Source organism: Ursus arctos, unplaced genomic scaffold (assembly GCF_023065955.2).
Source record: "Ursus arctos isolate Adak ecotype North America unplaced genomic scaffold, UrsArc2.0 scaffold_8, whole genome shotgun sequence".
Lineage (NCBI taxonomy): Eukaryota > Metazoa > Chordata > Mammalia > Carnivora > Ursidae > Ursus > Ursus arctos.
This window is the reverse complement of record NW_026623100.1, coordinates 13,357,532-13,381,866: the sequence shown is the minus strand read 5'-3', so window position 1 is coordinate 13,381,866 and position 24,335 is coordinate 13,357,532. Positions and strand designations below refer to the sequence as shown.

Sequence of the window (24,335 nt, the reverse complement as noted above, 5' to 3'; positions counted from 1 at the left end):
GGCTTCAGAGTCCACGCTCTGAACCACCACCAACATACAATATAGTTGATATTTTAAAAAAGTACACCAGGTTTGTTCTTGAGTTGAAACAAATCTGTTTCTTCACATGAACAAAAAAATATCTGCATGACGGAGCCTTGATTCTGCTTTTTCTCACACACACCATTTTGGATCATTAACAAATCCCCATCAAGTCAATCTCCAAATACAGCCCGAATCAGTCCGCATCTCTCCATCTGAAGCGGCACCAGCCTAGCTGAAGTCATCATCATCCCTTGCCTGCAGGACAACAATAACCTCTTAACTAGCGGTTCCACTTTTGCCTCCCTATAATTCATTCTCTAGGGTGATCTTTCTTAAATGTAATGAAATCCTGTCACTCCTGACTCCCACTGAATTTAGAAGGGCACCCAAACTGAGTACAGAGCTCTGCGATCGGACCCCTGTCTAGTTCTCGGGCCTTACTTCCTGTAACTCTTCCATCGTCACTTACAGCTGGCTGGCCACAGTGGCCTTTTCTATTCCCTCACTACGTCACGCTTGTTCCCCATCTCTGGACTTTTGTTTTTACTGTTTTCTCTTCTTGGAATCACCCTCAACTCTACACCTCCAGTTGCAGAGCTAACTCCTTTTTGACATTTAGATCTCAGCCCAACTGTCAACTCGGAGAGACCTTTCCTGACTACACAATCTAAAATATTCTCCAAACACCATCATGGCTCATTTTACTGTTTTACTCTACTCCTAGCTTGCTGAAATTGTTGTTTTTCATTAAATTCTTTATTTTTTACCTCAGCAAGGATGTAAGTTTCACGAGTGGAGAAACTCTATCTGTCTTATTCACTGTCAAAACGACAAAAGCTAATCATGGTACACAGTAAGCGCCCCATAAAGTATTTGTGGAGTGAAGGAATGAATGGGTAAGTGCGCACCAAAAGAAGTAGCCCTGGATGATGCTCACATTATGGAAGGCGTACTGCAACTGAAAATGGCTGAGCCACAGTTCACAACTCAATGTAAGGGCCAATACTCTGACCTGCCAAACATGAAGTACTGCATTCACTAAGAACCACATTTTAAGAGGGACCCTGACAAAACATAAATAGATCCCAAGCAGAAGATTGAAAATAGCTCAAAAAACACTTGAAGAACATACGAAGAACATTTGAAGAAGCTGGTACTGCTTAGACTAGAGAGGAGTACTAAATCCTAACAGGGCTGGTGGCGAATACTGAATGTTCAGAAGAAAAAGCTTATCCATTTGTTCCAGAGGGCAGAATTAGAATCAATGGATGGAAGACCGGTGTCTAGTTAACATTAAGACACTTTTTTAAAGATTATGTTATTTATTAGAGATACTGAAAGGACGCCATCAAATTAAAAATTGGAATTTCAGTTGACATGCGCTCCCACCCCCCACACACAAGGGATTTAAAAAAAGCCACCTCTACATTTGAAGAGGTCAATTGCTTATAAATACATGGAACCCAAGATGCATCATCATCTTGGTGTAAACTGCAACATAAAAATGTCAGTGCCCCTTCCAAGCTAACATCAGAAAGAGGCTATGCAAAGATGAGCAAATACCGGAAGAGAGAGAACTGAGGAACATAAAACAGAAATTGTGATCCCCACTAAAATGATTATCACTGAGACTACTTACAAAATAAACACAAAGAAAAAAACAAACCTGTACTCCTGTTTAATAATGTAAAATCTATACATATAAAATATACAAAAATTAAAATGGTTGCTATTAGGGGCACCTGAGCGGCTCAGTCAGTTAAACCTCCAACTCTCGATTTCGGCTCAGGTCATGATCTCAGCTCAGGTCATGAACTCAGGGTTGTGAGATTGAGCCCCAAGTCGTGCTCCGTCCTCAGCAACGATGGAGTCGGCCTGAGGATTCTCCCTCACCCTCTCCCTCTGACCGTCTCAGATAAATAAATCTAAAAAAAAGGGGGGGGTTGCTATTAGACTGGACCGTATTATGAAGGTTCACCACAATTTAAAAATACTCTCTTACGGGCGCCTGGGTGGCTCAGTCAAACGTCTGCCTTTGGCTCAGGTCATGATCCCATGGTCCTGGGATCCAGCTCCCGCAATCAGGGAGTCTGCTTCTCCCTCTCCCTGCTGCTCCCCCTGCTTGTGCACGCGCACACGCAACTCTGTCTCTTGCTATCTGTCAAATAAATATATAAAAATCTTTAAAAAATAAAAATAAAAATACTCTTAATGTCAATACTCCTGAAGTAGACAGGTACATGGGGGCTCAATATATACCATTATTTCTACCTTTATGTATGTCTAAAATTTTCTATAACGAAATTTTTTAAAACTAATTTAATGTTGTCTCCCTAGGTTTTACCAAAATTAAGACCACTTCTTCCTCAACAACCACACTTGGATACTAGTGATTGTAATAAAATTTAAATTGCAGGACATGTAGAGAAAAACCTGCCAAAACAATTTCATTCTCCCTTTATTCCCGCATAATTACAAATGCCAGAAACTACTCATACTTCTATCAGCCCTAGGCCAAAGGTAAGAACCTTTAGCTGTCTCCACAGCATAATGGGGCAGACTGCAAAGAGGTCTGGTCAGAAACCAAGCCCCTTCAGGGACAACCAGGTGACTAATTTGAGAGGGTTAATGGTCCTCTCGCCTCTTACTATTTCAATTAATTTCTGCTCCAGAGACTCATTATAACAAGTAATCATAAAATGCTTTTACCTTATTTGAGGTACTAAGGAATAAGCAAATACTTCCATGGTGCTCATTCTGTTGCAGGCACTGTTTTAAATGCTTCACAAACATTCTACCCTTTAGAAAAACAAATATCCAAAAAGCAAACAATTCTCAAAGAGACCTTCAACCAAAAATCTTTAGACACAGCAAATTATAAAATCTCAACCACAGATATTCAGATACTGCAAAATTCCCCCTCTCCTTCCTACAGCTGGCACACTATTTCATAGAGGGGGCACATGGACATTGGCAAGCCTTGCTTAAGAACAGCGCAATCTGTCAATCCCATCTGCTTCCTATCAAAAGGATAAGTTGGTATCCCTCAGGCCCATGGACACAATTTTTTTTAAAGATTTTATTTATTTATTTGAGAGAGAGAGAGAGAGAACGAGCCGGGAGGGGGGTGGGAACAGAGGGAGGGAGAAACAGACTCCCCGCTGAGCAGGGAGCCTGATGCAGGCCTCGATCCCAGGACTCTGGGATCATGACCTGAGCCAAAGGCAGATGCTTAATCGACTAAGCCACCTAGGTGCCCCCCAATGGACACAATTTTTCCCAAGGATTTCTGAAGACCAGCCTGTTGTTCTTTTGACTAAAGGTAATATAAATGGCAATAATAATAAACTTACTATTTTTTGTGAGGTCTATATGCCAAACTTTATATGAAGAGATGGATATGCACTGTGTCATTTAAATCAAACAACAATTTAGTAAAAGACAATGCTATTAATGTTCCTATTTTACAATCGAGAAAATTGAGATACCTAGTGTAACCAGACAATACAACTTAAATGGCAAGGCAGAATTCACACCAAAGCAGACCGGACTAGAGCTTGCATTCTCCCCCCCCCCCAAGATTTTATTTATTTATTTGACAGACAGCCAGTGAGAAAGGGAACACAAGCAGGGGGAGTGGGAGAGGAAGAAGCAGGCTCCCAGCAGAGGAGCCCAATGCGGGGCTTGATCCCAGAACTCTGGAATCACGCCCTGAGCTGAAGGCAGATGCTTAACGACTGAGCCACCCAGGCGCCCCTAGAGCTTGCATTCTTAAACCCAAGGCTTAAGTGGTTACTGCATGTCAAACTTGTTTTCTTTTTTAAAAATCAAAAATAGTCATACATAAATGTTTCGGGACTCAAAAGGCAAGGGTACTAAATGTAATGTGGTACTCAGATTGGATCTTGGCACAGAAAAAGGGAATTACTAGAAAAACTGGTGAAATCTAAATAAGTCTGGAATATAGTTAACGGATTAATAGTACCAACCTTTTGTTTCCTAATTTAGACAAATACACCATAGTTAGGGAAGAAATTAACATTAAAGGAAACAGATCAAGGGGTATGCCAGAACTGTCTGTACTATCTTTGTAACTTTTCTGTAAATCTAAAATTATTTCAAAATTAAAATACTAGGTAAGCCTCAGTTAATTAGAACACCTCAGACCAACCGAAGTGTTGGATAAAGCAAGGATTATAAAATGGGTCTGGAAAATCTCTCCACCTGTGACTTTGCCAATCATGATAAGAGTGGCTTAAAAATGTACGCTAAAAATACCAAGATTATGTAATAACTGAAAAATCTGACACAGTGATTCCATTTCTAAGAAGTTATCTTTAAAAAAATAACACAAATTTTACATAAATATTGTATTACTATTTTAAAAGATTAAAAATATTAACAAATAGCATCTATTGGCATATCAAAAATATGTTCCTCTATAACAAAACAGAAATAGAAAAATGGTTATGGGGCACCTCACTGACTCAGTCGGCGCAGCATGCGACCCTTGATCTCAGGGTTGTGAGTCTGAGCCCCGCACTGGCTGTAGAGATTACTTAAAAATAAAATCTTTTTTTTTTTTTTTTTTTAAAGATTCTATTTATTTGGCAGATAGAGACAGCCAGAGAGAGAGGGAACACAAGCAGGGGGAGTGGGAGAGGAAGAAGCAGGCTCATAGCAGAGGAACCTGATGTGGGGCTCGATCCCAGGACACGGGGATCACGCCCTGAGCCGAAGGCTGACGCTTAACCGCTGTGCCACCCAGGCGCCCCTAAAAATAAAATCTTAAAAAAAAAAAGTTATATATTTGGAAATTGGTAATTCACCATAACAGCAAAAGAGAAAAATCTTTGTGTATAATGATGTTTGTTACAGTGTTGTTTAAAATAAGAATAACTTGCATTTCTAACAATAGAAGAATGGGCCAAATCTACAGCAGTTCTCAACCAGGGGAGATTTTGGCCCCCACAGGACATTTGGTAATATCTAGAGACATTTTTGATTGTCCCAGTGGCGCAGGGAGGGGATACTGGCATCTAGTTAGTAGAGGCCAAGTAGGCTGTAAACCATCCTACAAGGCACAGACCCTGGCAGCTAAGGATTAATGGTTCAAATGCCAACGGTGCTGAAGCTAATAAACCCTCATCTACAGGATGAAATACTATAAAGTCATATCCACTAAGAATTTGGGGGAACATATTTACAGTTTAGGTTGGGGGGGAAGCACAATATGTTCAAGTGATTCGATTTTCAAGGCAATAAAGTATCCCATGGGAATTCAATCCTGCACTCCTCCACTCGCTTTTAAATAAAGCCACTTAAAGCAGGAGAGTAGACAAAATCAGGCTATTCCCAGTCTTCCAAAGTATAATGCAGAGGGAAATGGAACAATGGTAAAGACTTCAAGCAAGCAAAGCACGATGCAAGTGTTTTATCTCTAACTAAATTGTTGTTCTTTCAAACATGTAAAGGGATGCAAATTTTATCACAGTGGCATAAAAATTATTTTTGCACTGAGGACATTTGAAAATCAACAGACGCTTTGAAAGGCTTATCTCAACTCCACACCCCTTCTCTGCCTAAAAAGCAGAGTCCCTGAACAAAACTAAAATCCCCCTTCAAGGGAGGCTTCCAATAACGAGAGATTTACTCCAGCACCTGCGACAGAAAGTCAGCACCGGGATGAGAAATCAAACAAACGTTGTCATACCTCTCATCTACTCTCCAAAAGACCCTGATTTGTCTTTCCTAAAAGTGTTGTTTTTCCATGAGAGCCCTTTTTCTCCTTCTCCTTCCCCTATTAGGGGGAACTCTAAACTCTAACCGTTTGTTTAACCTCCCATGTATATGCACAAAGAAACTTTGTCTTTTCTCTTGTTACTCTGTATTTTGTCAGTTTAATTCATAAGCCCCCAACCCAAAAATATGAGAGGGTAGGAGAAGTTCCCCTCAATTTCATTCTCCTAGGCCCTTTCTTGTAAAAAAAAAAAAAAATATATATATATATATATATATATATATATATATTGAGAGCAAACTCTGCTAAACAAGAAATGACTACAGAAGGATTAGTGATAAATATTAATCACATTGAAATAGAAACAGTAAAATAACACAGACAAGAAGGTACTGGAAAGTGAAAGTAAAAGGTAGCGCCATATGTGTGAATTTCTTCTTTCATGGGAAAAATGGTCATATTTGTTTAGAGCTATTAAATAAAATGACAGAGGAATACACTAAAGAGTAGTAATTAAAGAACCAAAATCAGGTGTCAGAAGATAAAGTACTAAATATCAGAAGTAAACTAATTTCCACATCTTTGAGATATCATTAAGATAGAATTTCAACTTATTATACAACTATAAACAAACCATCATAGAAACAGAGATTATAAAATATCTAAGTCATAGAAAGAAAAAACACACCCAAAGAAAGACAGTAAAATATTTTTAAATTTTCAAACATTTAAAAGAGAAAGCAAACAAGACAATTCAGAATAAAGATATGTCATATTAATAAATATAAACTCACCTATTTGAAAGAATTCTCAAACTGGAACACAAAACAACTCATCTACCTACATACTACATTTTTATTTTTTTTTTTTAAGACTTTATTTATTTATTCGACAGAGATGGAGACAGCCAGCGAGAGAGGGAACACAAGCAGGGGGAGTGGGAGAGGAAGAAGCAGGCTCATAGCGGAGGAGCCTGACGTGGGGCTCGATCCCATAATGCCGGGATCATGCCCTGAGCCGAAGGCGGACGCTTAACCGCTGTGCCACCCAGGCGCCCCTATACTACATTTTTAAAAACCCACTCACAACAAAGAGACCTAGAAAGGTTGAAGATAAAAGGTCAAAAAACAAGGGAAACAAATGAAATAATATATAAATTAATAGCAATTAATTAATAGCAACCTAGGTCAAATTCAAGGAGGAAAAATCCAGTTTAACAGGCAACAAATAAAATCCACAAAGAAAATTAAACTGTAGTGTTAAACCGAGTAACACCAACCAAAATATACAAGTAAAAACTACAGGTAAGACAAAGAGAAAGAACCAGAAACAACAGAATTAATCTGCCAGTCTTAAACTACGGTAGATCAATTATTTTTTTAATGGGCAAAGCTGGAATAATCTGAGCAACAAAATGAAAATGAAAATGGGGGAAAAGAGTAACTTTACAGTGGAGAGACGTGACACATACTATCTCTGGCAGGTGATCAAGGTCAACATCAATAATCCTAATCATGTTCACGATATGCTCTTTATATATAATGTGATGAAAATCGCACTTTATCTCTCTGGTCTTCTATCCCAAACCCCATAACCCCAGTCTAATCATGAGAAAAGCATTAAACAAATCCGAACAGACACTGTGCAAAATGCCCTGACCGGTACTCAAGATTGACATGGCCATTTAAAAAAAAAAAAAAAAAGCAGTGTTAAGCAGCTCCCACGGCCAAGAGGGGCTTAAAAAGACATAATGATTATAAGCAATTTTAGTATATCCTAAATGAGAGCCTGGGACAGAAAAAAAGACATTAGGTAAAAACTATGGAAACCTTCAGAATATAAATAACAGGGGTTAGAAGTACAGCATATGGAATAAAATTGATAATACTGTAATAACTTTGTATGATGACAGATGGTAACTACACTTATGGTGAGCATTTGTAATGTATATACATGTTGAATCACTATGTTGTACACCTGAAACTAATACGTCAACTAAACTTCAATCTAAAAAAAATACGAGGAGGGGCCCTTGGGTGACTGTCAGTTACACATCTGCCTTCAGCTCAGGTCCTGATCCCAAAGTCCTGGGATCAAGCCCCACCTTGAACCTGCTTCTCCCTCTCCCTCTGCCTGCTACTCTGCCTACCTGTGCACTCTGTCAAATAAATAAATAAAATCTTTTTTAAAATATTAAATTTAATATACATTAAATTTTAGTAATATTTTAAAAATGAGGAAACCAGAGTAAATAAGTATGGGTTTTCGTTTATAATAATGTATCAATACTGGCTCCTTAATCATAAGGGCTCAACTGGGAAGTTCCCACTTGGGGTTTCTCACATCATCGCACAGGTATTGTCCTGGGAGATAGTCACCTGAAAGTTCATTTAATGGTTGGCAGTTGATGGTTACTGCTGGTGAGAATTCATCTGGGACTGTCTGCAGGAGCACCTGTATGTGGTCTATCCAGTTTGACTATCTCTGGGCAGTCAGACTTCTGACATGGGACCTGGCCCTACCCAGAGGGAATGTCCCATGGGAACCAAGCAGAAGCTATGTGTCTGTCCTTTTCTGAGTGTCACCAGGGCAGCATTCTGATGGTTAAGGACAGTTCAGATTCAAAGGGAGGAGATACAGACCCCACCTCCCACAGCAGAGACTCCATCTTTCAAAAAGGGAGATTAAAAAAGAATTTACAAGGTTGCCTGGGTGGCTCAGTAAGTTAAGCGTCTTCCTTCGGCTCAGGTTGTGATCTCAGGGTCCTGGGATCGAGTCCCACATCAGGCTCCCCGCTCAGCACGGAGTTTGCTTCTCCCTCTGCCCCTCCCCCCACCTCAAATAAATAAAATCTTTAAAAAAAAAAAAGAATTTACAGACTTATATTAGAACTACCACACATGACAAAAAGACTGGAGGTTTACTTTGAAAAAGTGAACTACGAAGCCTCTGAATTTTTCTTTTTCTTTTTTTTTAAGATTTTATTTATTTATTTGACAGAGACACAGTGAGAGAGAAGAAACACAAGGGGGGGGTGGGAAAGGGAGAAACAGGCTTCCCGCTGAGCAGGGAGCCCGTGGTACCTGAGCCGAAGCAGATGCTTAAAGACTGACAAACCCAGGCACCCCTGTAGGCTCTGAATTTAGAGACAGCGTATTTAGTTGAGAGTCAGGGCAAGGAAACTTACTGAAACAAGAGATTTAAGCTATAGATGCGAAAATCCTCAGCCTTCTTTGCAAATTTAATTTCCAGAAATATGTTTATAAACCTCAGGCAGGTAACAGTTCTGCTCTGAGGAAATTCAATAGTCCCAGAGAAATACTTATGGATTACTTATACACAGGAATACTCAACAAAATGGTCAGGTCACCCTATGAGCAGGCCTACCAAATGATGGTCCCTGTGCTTTCGCATAAGGTTTTCAAACTTAAGCATTAGTAGACACCTGAAGATTACCAGACATTGAAGGAAAACATACAACGTGAAAAACAGATAAATCAAAAGAATGAAACAAAAAGTAATCAGAAAGAAGAAAGTAGAAAAAAAAAATCGTCAAAAGGAATAAAAGTATTATAGTCATGAAACAAGAACGAGATGTTATTAAAGAAAAAAATCTGGATGGCTCAGAGAAGCATGCAACTCTTGATCTCGGGGTCCTGAGTTCCAGCCCCACACTGGGGGTAGAGATTACTTAAATACTTTTTAAAGACAGACAGACAAATAAATAAATGCCATTAGCATATGTGTTTTAAAAAAAAAAATCAGAAGGAAAAAAAGTGCTCTTTAGGACTTAAAGTGAGGACAGCCATTTTTTACTAAAAGATTACAAAATTAAGTCAGAAAAACGATCCCAAAGTAGGATTCTCTGTACCTCCTTCATCCCCCCCACCGAACACACACACACACTCAAAATAGGGGAGAATAAAATGAAGAAAGTTTTAGGATCAGTACTGGGTATAGCATCTAACTAACAGATATTCCAGAAAGAACAAGGAATGCAAAGAGAAGACATTTATTAAAAAAATAAAATAAAACAACTGATTCAGAAAAGTTTCCCAGCACTAAACCCGAGTATCAAGACTGAAAGTGCCTGGCCAAACTGACGAAAGCAGAACTACAACAACAACAACAAAAAAAAGGTAACTGAAATTCCAAAACACTGATAAGACAAAAACCCTGAAAATTCCCAGAGGGAAAAAAACAGGTCACACATAGAGAATCAGGAACCACAACGGCATCAGAATCTCAGAGGAATATCTGGCAAAGTAAAGATGCTCGTAACTTCCTGTGGAATTGCTGGGTTATGAGAGTATCCACCCCAGAGAAATTCTGTACACAAGAGAAGCACATGACGACACTGACGCAATGTAATACTCTACAGAAGTTAAAAATATGGGTTACAACTACGTGTATCACCATGAGTAAATCTCAGACACAACGCCAACTGGGAAAAGATACAGACAGTGTGATGCTATTTAAGTAAAGTTATAAAATGTACAAAACAATAAACAGATTAGTTTAGATGGGTGAATACCCTGCAGAAGTATTAAAAACATACTTGCTTAGTATAAAAACTAAAGGTATTGAACTACTAAAACCAACCAGATAATAGTTACATTCAGGGAAAAAGAGTCAGAAGAGATGGAATGATAATATTTAGATAAAGGTAGTAACATTTTTTTTTCTTTCTTTCTGAGGGCAGTTTGAAGCAAACATGGCAAAATGTTAATGTCCATTAAACCCTGAGATAGGCACATGGATCCTCTTGTCAAGAAACAAATTCTCGGGGCGCCTGGGTGGCACAGCGGTTAAGCGTCTGCCTTCGGCTCAGGGCGTGATCCTGGCGTTATGGGATCGAGCCCCACATCAGGCTCCTCCGCTATGAGCCTGCTTCTTCCTCTCCCACTCCCCCTGCTTGTGTTCCCTCTCTCGCTGGCTGTCTCTATCTCTGTCGAATAAATAAATAAAATCTTAAAAAAAAAAAAAAAGAAACAAATTCTCATGCTGCAGGGAAATGTTCACACTGTTCAAGAAGCTGCATACACTGATATGAAAATTCACGTCTCAGTACGATTTCATTTCAACACAATAATTCTGCACCAATTTCTTTTACAATTAACTGGTCATTAATACCCATTTCCTTGACAAATATTACAGTAAAATTTAGTCAACCCAAAAATATGAGTACTTGCTCTGTTCAATTTATGGAGTGTGAAAATGCTACGTAAACACATATGTAGAACAGAAACTGTTTAGCCAAAATAAATGTCACTTCTGTTTTAACAGACGCCTGGTCTAACACTTATAAATAAAAGATCGACTCATTTAAATTTATCTGCCTACTAAATTTTGAGAGTTCTTTAAAATTACTTTCAAAAGAAAAGAAAGCTTTAAAAAAAATGGAATGAAGAGAAGTTTCAAAAGTGGCAAAAAATGAGATGTGAGATGAGACCTACAGATTCAATATATTCCCCAAAACTAATATCTTTAAATTTCCCTAGACTATTATCAAAGAACTATCTGTACACAAACAAAAGCCCTAGGGTAGTGTAATCTTCAGTGAAATGTTTTTTTGTTTTTAAAGGAAACTCTATGCTCAACGTGGGGCTCAAACCCACAACCTCGAGATCAAGGTTTGCATGCTCTACCGACTGAGCCAGCCAGGAGCTACTGAAATGTTTTTATGATGAAAATAATCGTTCATATTTATGTATTAACCCATGTGATAAGGGATTTTCTTATTCAAGACAGAAGGAACAGAGTCCATTTATCTCTAACCCTTCCCAATACACCATCAAAATGTTCAGTGAAGATATTTAAGTATAAAACAAACAACAATGAAGGAAGGAAGAGGCATATGCCATCGATGGGTAGAGATACCAAAAATGTTTGGAAGGTGTAAAGCAGATGGAAGCATGGTGACTGACTAATGAAACAGAATGCAAGAATCAGCAGTTCAGAATATGCAAGTAATAAATCAGAACTGGGAAGAAGACTCCTCGCCAGGTTCAGAACTCAAACACAGCATGGTGCCTGGACACCGTAAAATGGGGAGAGAACAAGAGAAGGAAGACAGGCGAAGCTACTGAAAGTTATAGAAAACCATTAATCCCACCCTCCCTTCTAGTCCATATCCAAAAAAGCTTCCGCCAGACTTTTCACCCCAAACAAAAATAGAAGTGTTCTTTTCTCAAAAAATGTAAAATGAATTTCATATGCATATTTAAGAAGCAGTATGAACCGACAAGTCAAGGATAATGAACCATGTAAGGAAACCCAGCAGCACGAAAGGCAAACAGTTGGGATGATACCACTGTCATGGGAATTTCAACAATGAATTTTTTTTAAATGAGAAATCAGAATCTTCAGAGATTCAAAAAGATACTGTCGAGGCACCTGGGTGGCTCAGTCAGTTGACTGTCCCGCTGCGTGTCCAAGTCTTGATTTTGGCTCAAGTACTGATCTCAGTGTTGTGAGATCAACGCCGGGCATGGAGCCTGCTTAAGATTCTCTCCTTCTCCCTTTTACCCACCCCTCTTTCTCCCTCTGGGGGGAAAAAGAAAAGTACTGTATCTTTCTTCCATAAAACAGGAACAGGGTGCTATGAAAATGGAACACAAGATGAGAAGTAGCCCCTCAGATTTAAATATATGACTGCCCCTACCACTCCCCCTGCCAAAAAAAAACAAAACACACACCTCGCTCAATGGTTTTCAGAAGCTTAAATAACTCAAAGCAATCTCCCGGCCTGTATAACAAACACAAAACAAAAAGAAAAAAAAGGTGAATATCACAGAGGTTCAATCCAGGTAGTGCCACAAGAGAACAAATACGTATTCCAGAAACAGAACAACAGAATAAACTATCAAAGAAATGAAGAAGAGAAACAATTTCTCGAAGCTGAGGAAAGACAGAAGCAATCAGACTCAAAGCCCACTGCTTGGGGGAGAAGTAGGGTGAGGGGAGGGACCCATGTTTAGACAGATCACTGTGAACTTTTATATGACCAAAAATTAAGGAAATCTCTTAAAAGCTTTCAGGGACAATGTGGTGGTTCCCCAGAAAGAAAAAATAAAACTACCAAATGATCTACAATCCCACTTCTGGGCACATATCCAAAAGAACTGAAGCCAGAGTCAGAGATATTTGCACACCCACGTTCACAGCAACATTTCACAAAAACCCAGAGGCGGAAGCAACCCGAGTGCCCAATGACAGATGAATGGATACATAAAACAGGTCTACACACATACAAATAATTATTATTCAGCCTTAAAAAGGAAATTTTTTGAATCACTATATCGTACACCTGAAACTAACATAACGCTGTATGTTAATTATACTAGAATTAAAATTGAAAAAAAAAGGGGGGGGTAAGGGAGAGGAAATTCTGACAGAGGCTACAATATGGATGAACCTTGAGGACATTATGGTAAGTGAAATAAGCCAGCCACAAAAATGACAAATACCGTATGATTCCACTTATATGAAGTATCTAAACTAGGCAAATTCGCAGAAACAAAAAGCAGAATTGTGGCTGCCAAGGGCTGAGGGGTGGGAATATAGGGGAGTTGTTTAGTAGGTATAGAGTTTCAGTTTGGCAAGATGAAAAAGCTCTGGAGATCCACTGTACACCCATGTAAATATACCTTAACACTACTGTACATTTAAAATTTACTAAGAGGGTAAATTTTGTGTGTTTTTTTAAACACAATTAAAAAAAATTGTTTTAAGCTTTTAGGGATAAGAATGAGGCTAGAAAGATATCGACACAAAAATAAGAATCCACGCGTGTCTGGGTGGCTCAGTTGTTAAGCATCTTCCTTTGGCTCAGGTCATGATCCCAGGGTCCTGGGATCGAGCCCTGCATCAGGCTCCCCATTCAGCGGGGAGTCTGCTTCTCCCTCTCTATCTGCCCCTCCCCTTGCTCACGCGCTCACAGCACTTTCTCTTTCTCCCTCTCTCAAATAAATGCATAAACAAACCTTTTTAAAAAATAAGAATGCAAATGACATGGGACTTATCAGCAAAGCTAGACAACAGAAAATTCCTTTGAACTTCCATCAAATGATGGAAATCAAATAATATTTCACTTAAAAAAAAAAATCATTGGGGCACCTGGCTGGCTCAGTCAGTAGAGCATGGGACTCTCATCTCACAGGGTTGTGTTCAGGCCCCATGTTGGGCATAGAGCTTGCTTTAAAAAATATTTAAAAATTAAAAATAAAAAAAAATTCATTAAATAGTTGTATAAATATTCTAGTTAAGGATAATGGAAGTAATTACCAGAAAAGCTCACAGATATTATCAAAAATTGTTTCTAGAAGGGCGCCTGGGTGGCTCAGTCGGTTAAGCATGTCTTCAGCTCAGGTCATGATCCCAGGGTCCTGGGATAGAGTCTCCCCTGCTCAGCGGGGAGCCTGCTTCTCCCTCTCCTCCCCACTCATGCTGTCACTATCTCTGTCTCTGTCTCTCTCTCAAATAAATAAAATCTTTTTAAAAAAATTTGTTTCTGGAGAGAAGTATTTATTTTCCTCACTATAAGCGTTCTATACACTTTTTTAAAAACTAAGCACATAGTTTTTAAAAACCTAAGCACACATTACTTCTTTTTTTATTGTTATATATAAAAGTATCTTTATTGAGCTTTATATACTACTCACTCAATACAATAACCAAAATAAAGTTAGATCAACCTTATTTTCTTATTGCCTTCCATTATAAAATAGAAGCATGTTTCTCTGAATTAAAAACAAAAAAACAAAAACAAACAACTGTCGGGGTGCCAGGGTGGCTCAGTTAAGTGTCCAACTCTTTTTTGTTTTTTAATATTTCATTTACTTATTTGAGAGAGAGGGACAGAGGGAGAATGAGAAAGAGAAGCAGACACCCCACTCAGCAGAGTGCCTGATGTGGGACTCAACCCCAGGCCCCTGAGATCATGACCATGACCTAAAGGCAGACGCTTAACCAACTGGCCACCCAGGTGCCTCAGTTAAGTGTCTAACTCTTGATCTCAGCTCAGGTCTTGATCTCAGGGTTGTGAGTTCAAGCCCCCAGTTGGGCTCCACACTGGGCATGAAGCACACTTTAAAAAATTTTCTAAAAAGTCAACTGTCCACATTAACTATGGAGCTTACTTTAAAAAAAAATTTTTTTTTTTTAAAGAACAAAAAGGGGGCACCCTGGTTGGCTCGGTCAGTAGAACCTGAAACTTTTTTTTTTTTTTTAAAGATTTTTTTATTTATTTATTCAACAGAGATAGAGACAGTCAGCGAGAGAGGGAACACAAGCAGGGGGAGTGGGAGAGGAAGAAGCAGGCTCATAGCAGAAGAGCCTGATGTGGGGCTCAATCCCAGATCGCCGGGATCACGCCCTGAGCCGAAGGCAGACGCTTAACCGCTGTGCCACCCAGGTGCCCCGAACCTGAAACTTTTAATCTCAGGGTCATGAGTTCAAGCCCCACATTGGAAGCAGAGACTATTTTTTTTTTTTTTTTATTCTTTTTAGGGCACCTGGGTGGCTCGGTTGGCTAAGTGACTGCCTTTGGCTCAGGTTATGATCCTGGAGTGCCAGGATGGAGTCCTGCATGGGGCTCCCTGCTGAGCGGGGAGTCGGCTTCTCTCTCTGCCCCTCCCCCCTTTCGTACACATGCTCTCACTCATTCTCTCTAATAAAATCTTTCAAAAAATTGTTTTAAAAGTCAATTGTAAAGGGAATAAAATGACATTTAGAAATGACATCTAAGGCAAAACAAATTTACCAGAAATATTCTTGCTGATAACAAGTAATAATTATAGCATTCATAATAGCAGTACTGGTATGTTACATTCAAACTAGCCATAATACTAAACATTTATAATTCAATAGCAGGGGAAAAAAAAAGCAGAAACAGCATACAATTTGATTAATTTTATGTTGTGGATTGTAGTCCTAGATCCCTGCTAAGCACCCTGGTCTTTTAAACACTTTTGAGGTTGAGTATCGCTTATCCTTCTAAGTTAGATGATCCAGGTTTCACAAGTCTGGAAAATGCTCAGCTATTATCTCTTAATATAATGTATTTCCTCAGTGCACTCTGTTCTATGTATTTGCAGTTAAAAGCAAGGATTCTAGAGCCAAACTGCCTGGACTTGCATTTATCTCCTACATGCTAGGTGACCTTGGTCAAGTTACTTAAGCTTTCCTCTGCCTCAGTTTCTATAAAATGTAAGGAATAAAATCTATCCTCAGACGTGTGTCAGAATTTAAAAAGCTAATACAGGTGAAATGCTTAGAACAGTACCTCTTTCTGTTTTCACATTTTAACTGAGGCCACGTTCTCCTAAGGGTTATCAAGGAAAGTTTTGAGGTGCCTGGGTGGGTGAGTCGGTTAAGCATCTGCCTTCAGCTCAGGATGTGATCCTGGGGTCCTGGGATCAAGCCCCACATTGGGCTCCTTGTTCAGCAGGGAGTCTGCTTCTTCCTATCTCTCTGCCCCTCCCCATCCACCACTCATGCTCTCTCTCTCTAAAATAAATAAACAAAATCTTAAAAAAAAGAAAAAGAGGGACGCCTGGGTGGCACAGCGGTTAAGCGTCTGCCTTCGGCTCAGGGCGTGATCCCGGCGTTAAGGGATCGAGCCCCACATCAGGCTCCTCCGCTATGAGCCTGCTTCTTCCTCTCCCACTCCCCCTGCTTGTGTTCCCTCTCTCGCTGGCTGTCTCTATCTCTATCGAATAAATAAATAAAATCTTTAAAAAAAAAAAAAGAAAGAAAGAAAAAGAAAGAAAGAAAGAAAGAAAGGTTTCTACAATGCAGCCAAGTACTCTTCACTACCAGCCTGTTGCTAGGCACAATGCGGAAATTAACAGCTTTTACTAGTATAATACGTTGCTAAAATTAATGACAGTTTGGGCACATGGCTGACTCAGTCCCTAGAGCACAGGACTCCTCATCTCAGGGTTTTCAGTTTGAGCCCCATGCTGGGTGTAGAGATTAAAAATAAAATCATTTTTTTTTAAATAAACAAACAGAAGTGCCCAGGTGGCTCAGTTAGCTGAGCAACCAACTCCTGGTTTCGGCTGGGGTCATGGTCTTGGGGTTATCTGATCCAGTCCAGCCCAGGGTAGGGCTCTGCACTCGGTGGGAGTCCCCTTGAGATTCTCTCCCTCTGTCCCTTCTCCTGCTCGTGTGTGCACACTCTCACTCTCTAAAATCTTAAAAATAAATAAATGAAATGATAGCAGTAATAAAATTCATAATCAGCTCATACTCTAAATGATGCTTGAAAAGTTACATGGTACTAACACCAATTCAGAGCCTTAAAGAGCATATTCTTTTGCAAATACCTGCTTCAAATCCTAAATACTAGTCTCCACTTGACTGAGAAACAAAGAATACTTTTCCCTTCACTAAACTCACAGAAACCCAACATTTGACTCTCATCCTCCCTTCCAATGCTTAATTCTTTCAGAATTAAATCAAAAGTCCTCTCTTCTTCCAAATCAACTCTGGTGAATTGTAGTATTAGTGATATTTGTTTAAGATTTCTGAAATAATAACAGATATGGAAAGTTCACAACTGTTGAACAATTTAACAATAGATAATTGTTAAATTGATACTTTTAACATTTTTATTATAATAGCTGGATAACTAGGCATTGACCACACCCAGGTTCCACTAATAAAGAGATGTTACTGATGGGAATACCAATTAATCTGGCTCCGAAGCTAGCGTTTGATTTGGAACATTCATGCGTGGTGCCCCCAGGTCTTTCCAACTATCCTAATAAATATCTGCTTGCCTTCTAAAATAAAACAAGCAAACAAAAACCCAAAGAATCTCCCAAAGTTTGGAAACTATAGCTCTAGATTATATTATGAAAACAAATCAATTAAGTCACAGATTTTGTGAATTTATAAGTAAGGTTCACCAATATTTCAGATCTTCTTATTCTAAGTCAAAAGCATAGCTACAGGGGGCGCCTGGGTGGCACAGCGGTTAAGCGTCTGCCTTCGGCTCAGGGCGTGATCCCGGCGTTATGGGATTGAGCCCCACGTCAGGCTCCTCCACTATGAGCCTGCTTCTTCCTCTCCCACTCCCCCTGCTGGTGTTCCCTCTCTCGCTGGCTGTCTATCGCTGCCGAATAAATAAATAAAAATCTTAAAAAAAAAAAAAAAGCATAGCTACAAATCTCAAGCATGGGGCAATGGTACCACTTGTTAACCCTTCCCCTAGTCCTTCAGTAAGAAAAAGGTAGGTCATGAAATGGAAATAACTTTGCTGACAGTGGCCTTTTGCTTCAGCTACTATTTTAATGAGGGAAAAAAAACCTACCACTCTTTGGATATGTATAGCATGGGCTAAAAATTATACTACACGCATATCTGAACAGCAAATAATATGCATTCGGGTTATATCACATTGTCAACTCTGACAGCAATGCTCTAAGCCAAAAACAATGATATTTGAGGTATGCAAGAAAATATTTGCCACAAACTTTACATCCAGCAAAACTGATTTCAAGTATAAAAGAGTGTAAATAAACTCTTATGAACCTGTAAGAACTCAGGGAATATTGTCGCCATGAGGACTTCCAGAAGAACCTGACTTTAGATAATGACAGACGGATGTTAGGAGTGAGGAGGAGGACAAGAAAGAAGAGAAAGGGTCTCCTGAGGGCAAAGAGAGACCGACCGCTGGATGAACGACCTTGGGAATGCTCGAAACCTCCTTCCCAGCAGCCATTGTTGCCATTAGCTCCGACCAGGAAGCACTGCCTGCCATCGTGGGCTGTCAAAAGCTAGAAATGCCAGACTCTCTGGTACCCAGGATCTATTTATTATGGGTCACAGAATCTGCAGAAAGCCAAGTCATGCCCTCTTCTTTTAAATTACCACTCTTCCCTTCAAAACTTTTTTTGCATAAAAAAGAAGTTATGAGCTTTACCACAAAATAGACTCGAATCAAATGGCAGCTCAACCACTTACTGTATGACCCTGACCTAATTATTTGATTTCTAAAGCTCTGATATATTCATCGAAAAGACAGGAGTGATAAAAGCACCTACATTACAGAGTTGTTGCAGTAAATGAATGAGACAGTGCAGGTTAACTGTGTAGGTCAGTGCTGGGCATAAAGTAAGTGCTTTAAAAGTATCAGCTATCATTACCATTATAATCCATAAATCAAAGTAGCCTGCCATAACCAACCTGAAGCGTAAACAAAATCGGATGTACCCAAATAGCAAAATAAAAGTTATAATTTACATCCCAGATCAAATATCCATATATAAATTGACAGAGGAGAAAATATCCGATGTTTAGAGTATGATCATCCCGTGGATAACATTAAGTTTTTCCAACTAGGCTCAACTATACTTAAATATTCCTTAACGGCTTTTTCACTACTGAAATCCTTTCAGTGACTTCTGAAACCAGCAAACCAGAAAAAAAAAAATTTAACTGGATGTTACCAGAACGTTTTGATTATATGTTTACTTATATTTCAAACGCAGCAAAATCACTGCATTAATCTCAATTACACTCTTATAAACTTCTTGTCAGACACATCAAGGGGTATGTCTTTACTATTAAAAAAAAAGGGGGGGGGTCAATTCACAATAAGAACCTGAGATTAGAGTCCAATCCATAAAGTTCCATTCTGCCATCCAATATGTTCCCATTGGTGAAGACCCCTGGCTGTTGTTTTTACATATAATAAAATGCACCCGGGACACCTGGGTGGCTGAGTCGGTTAAGCGCCTGCCTGCGGCTCAGGTCATGATCCTGGGGTTCTGGGGTTGATTGAGTCCTGCACTGGGCAGGCTTCTTGCTCTGAGGGGTGCCTACTTCTCCCTCTGCCTGCCGCTCCTCCTGCTTGTGCTCTAATAAATAATCTTAAAAAAATAAAAAATAAAAATAAAATGTACCCATTCTATGTGTATAATTTGATGAATTAAATGTAGACACCTGTGTAACCACAACTGCAATAAAGATACAGAACATTTCTATCACTTCAAAAAGTTCCTTCATGCCCCTCTGAAAACCAATCTCCCCTGAACCTCCAGACTTAGACAACCATTAATATGCTGCACATGGAGTAGTTTTGCCTTTTCTAGAATTTCATGTAAATGTAATGCACAGTATGTACCCCTTTCTGTCTGGCTTCTTTCACTTAGCATAATGTCTCCAAAATCCATCCACGTTGTGTTTATCATTAGTTTGTTCCTCTTCACTGCTTCCGTGGCTTTTAAAAATTTGGGGTCCTAATAGATTTGGAAGAAGACTGAGAGGCAAATGCTAAGGAGAGTAGTTTAGGCCTATATAAAGAATGTATCACCAGCTACCTGCATGTGTCCATTAAAAGTTTAATATTTCAAAGTAAAAGAATTATTTCCCCTTGACCATAATACTAAATCTTTTAGCTAATGCTGCTGAAATCAGGAGGAGTTCACGTCCTATCTTTATTTGACTATGTAGATGATGAAATAAGGGCTAAATGTACCTTGAACTTTGTCATGACCTGTGCTTGATTGTTTTACCACAAGACTGATTTCAAACATATTGACAGTTATCACCTTTTTAACTTCAGCAAAGCAGCCCTGAACTCTTAAGTGCTCTTCCCAATCCCGATAGTTTTTCAACTGGCAATGACAATAAAGCGGCTGACTTCTAGTTGTTCTCGGTCCTCACCTCCCTTCCAAATAAATGGTTACAGGTTACAAAAAGCAAATTATGAAAAAAAAAATCAGGCAGCAGAAAGTTTCAGGAGGCTTTCTGAGTGAATTTTACCAACAGGTTTGATTGTCATGACTGCCACGTTTACAGCAGCTCGCGCAGCGGTACAGAACACGGCTCTACTGCCTGCATGGTCTTGGTCCTAACACCCACAGGAGTGAATTTACTTCACCCTAAAGGAACATCATAGTATGACCGACGTATCTAGAATGGTTCATATAGGGAGTGTTTCGTATGCTATAATATATAACTAGATCATTACAAAAATCACCAAAACAACTCAAATGCTGATGTCTTTTTTAGCAGAATTAGCTACGCATGCTTCAGTCTGGTCCTAAAACTGAGGCTTCTCAAGATAAGGCACTTTGGTCCACTTCACGCTATCAGTAACTCCTCCCCTTTCCTGAAACTCTTTCCACTTCTGCTGACTTTCAAAATACAGAAGTCATAATCATTCATGCCCATTCTTTTTCCTTCAGCCTCCAAAATTCAAGAGGGAAGTAGGCTCCCCAAAATAGTAATTAGCCTCAAGCCAAAACACAGTACCTGCCCTTTGATCCAATCTCACTGCTTCAACTATCACTTCTTAAAAATTTTTTAAAATTTCTAAAGATTTTATTTACTTATTTGACAGAGAAAGAGAGCACATACAGCAGGGGGAGCGGCAGGCAGAGGGAGAGGGAGAAGCAGGCTCCCCAATGAACAGAGAGCCCGACGCGGGGCTCCATCCCAGGACCCTGGGATCATGACCTGAGCAAAAGGCAGACATTTAACTGACTGAGCCACCCAGGTGCCCATTAAAATATATTTTTTTAGTAATCTCTATACCCGACGTGGAGCTTGAATTTATAACCCCAAGATCAAAAGTTGCACATTCCACCAACTAAGCCAGTCAGGCACCCTATTAGCCATCACTTCTATATTGACTTCTCAGATTTTTAGTCATTAAGCTTGGCTGCTCTACGTATCTCTTCAAACAGACCATAACCAAAATCTTCACCTCTGCACCCAAACCACCTTCATAATCCAATCTATTTGTATTCACTACCTAGTAATCTATCTATAATCCTCTAATAACTCAGGCTAGAAACCATTAATCTTTTACATAAATCCAATCACTACACACCAATCACTATGTTCCATCAAATCTCCCTTTTAAGTGTCTCTCTTACCCTCCAGCTAATCCTGAGCATCACCACCTACTGTCTGGATTATCTAACTGCCTCCTAGTTGGTCTCCCTGACTTCAATCTCCCCTTCCTTCAAGCCACCCTGCAGATTTATCACCAGCTTCCTTTCCCTAAAACACCTTAAGTATCCCAAAAAGATGCAGTGGCCTTCCACTCCCCAAGGGAAAGTGAGTACAAAACATCTAGTCTGGAATCTTCCTCTATAACCTGCCCTGCCTAGGCCTTACACAGGCCAAGTACATCGTTCTCATTCCCACCTGAATCAATTTGCTCTACCTGGTGAACCAACCAAATCATTCAAGGTGCCTAAGAAATAATACCTCCTCTTTGTCGCCATCAGTGACCCTTCATCCCAGCCTCTCAGCACCCCTTTAGATACAGTCATCCATCTTCCTTTTGACATTTTGGCCTTCCTTATCCTTCCTACCCTAACTTGTGACTCTGACACCTAGCACGTACTAAGTAAAGTACAAGTTAAGTTAAAAGACACCTCTTCAAGAAAGGGTATACTCATCAACCATTCCAAAGTTCACAAAAATATTAAATTGGCAGAAACCCAAAAATCTATCAGAACACTGATTAACCTCTGTCATCTACTGTAACATATATTAAGTACAAGCAGTTCTTATTTCCAGCAATCTTTTTAAATGTTTAAAGTCATTTTATTAATTATTTTTATGATTCCTATCTTTTATTGCTTTTATTTTCCAAGTCAACCAATTTCCAGGAATGGCCAATTCCACCACGGTGACTAAGTTTCTCCTCAAGGGCTTTGCTCGCACATGGGAGCTTAGGTTTGTATATAGCATGTTACTCCTACTGATGCACTTGGCCACCCTGTTAGGAAACCTCTTGTCACTGCCACCACAGCACGCCAGAACCTCCACACACTCATGTACTTCTTCCTCAGGAATCTGTCCATCTTAGACGTGAGCTATATTTCTGTCACCGTCTCGTACGCCTGTGTAAACTCTCTGACAACAGGGTCATTTCAGTGGTGATTTCCAGCAATTCTACCTTTGGGGTTTCACATTTAAAGCACCCAGTCAATCACACCCACTTACTGCAGAAAGAGGGCACACTAACGAGTTTATCACTTGGTCTGTTTCCAAACGCTCTACATTAAAGCACCCCCAACTCCCACCTCAGTCTAGCCTTAGAAGCCCTGTCTGAGAACATCTAGGGCTCTAGACCAGAATCCATTCAGCTTAACTCTTCCTAGGGGTCTTTGGACTTAAGAGTTAAGGAAAGGAGCAAGACTAAACTGAGCAAAGGGAGGAATGTATAGAGGAAAACAAATATACACAAAGGGTTGTTTACCTTAAGCATAAAGCAATCACCCTGTCCTCCATCCCCCATATTACCATTGAAGTACTACCCTTCTAAACATTTACTTCAATCCAAATTATTTTTGGAGTTGTTTTAAAACTACCCTTAGTTGTTAAAAATGGAGTGGGATTTTTTTGTTTTTTAAAGATTTTCTTTTTAAGTAATCTCCACACCTAACATGCAGCTTGAACCCACAACCCTGAGATCAAGAGTCACATGCTCCACCAACTGAGCAGCCAGGTGCCCCTGAAATGTTTGTGTCATTTACAGACACACCATGTAATTAATCCCTAAAAACTCTTAAACACAATTAACAGAAACACCAGCATTCCAACGGCAAAGAAAATCCGTTATTTATGCCTACAAGATTTTGTCTTTAAGAAAAAAAAAAATGTGGGACACCTGGCTGGCTCAGTTGGTGGAGGCTGCTGACTCTTGATCTGGGGTTTATAAGTTCCAGCCTCACGATGGGGGTAGAGATTACTTAAAAATAGAACCTTAAAAAAAAAAAAAAAAAAAAAAGACCAAATGATAATAGCAAATACACACAAAAAGAAATTCAAATGGACACTAAACGCATGAGAATGCTCACCCTCATTAGTAATAGGAAAATGCAAATTTCCTAATAAGGAAAATGCAAAATTAAAGTCACAATGAAACAGCATTTTTCTCAACACCAAATGTAGATTGAAGAAAAAAAAATTCTCAACACCAAATGTAGACAAGGACATATGTCTGTCTGATATAAGAGCTAGTAGCCACATGTGGCTAGTAAGAATCTGAACCACGGCTGGGGCGCCTGGGTAGTGTAGACGTTGGGCGTCTGCCTTCGGCTCAGGGCGTGATCCCAGCGTTTCAGGATCGAGTCCCACACCGGGCTCCTCCGCTGGGAGCCTGCTTCTTCCTCTCCCACTCCCCCTGCTTGTGTTCCCTCTCTCGCTGGCTGTCTCTATCTCTGTCAAATAAATAAATAAAATCTTTAAAAAAAAAAAAAAAAAGAATTTGAACCATGGCTAATCCAAACTGGTAATACATATTTCAAAGAATTTAATTAAAAAATGCAAAAATACCTCATTAATTTTTATTGTTTACATATTGAAATGCTATCTTCAATATACCAGATAAAATATATTATTAAAATTACTTTCACCTCCTTTTTGTTAAAGTGGCTACCAGAAAATTTTAAGTTACGCTTGTGCGCGCACGCTCTCTCTCTCTGACAAATTAATAAAATCTTAAAAAAAAAGAAAGAAAGAAAATTTTAAGTTACATGTATGGCCAATGTTGCATTCATGTAAGACAGTCTGATATTGATATAGAGCAACAGAAACT

The 24,335-nt window shown here is 39.4% G+C and overlaps 1 protein-coding gene and 1 long non-coding RNA gene across 6 annotated transcripts in view; both read right to left on the bottom strand.

Annotated features, from left to right (window-relative positions):
- PPM1B (protein phosphatase, Mg2+/Mn2+ dependent 1B) overlaps positions 1-24,335 on the bottom strand; it is a 216,955-nt gene that overhangs the window by 38,035 nt on the left and 154,585 nt on the right. The window lies entirely within an intron of this gene.
- Positions 765-15,649, bottom strand: LOC130543110 (uncharacterized). The gene is made up of 2 exons (XR_008958158.1): positions 15,191-15,649; positions 765-14,972 (listed from the first exon to the last, which is right to left on the bottom strand). It is a non-coding gene; the product is annotated as an uncharacterized LOC130543110 (long non-coding RNA).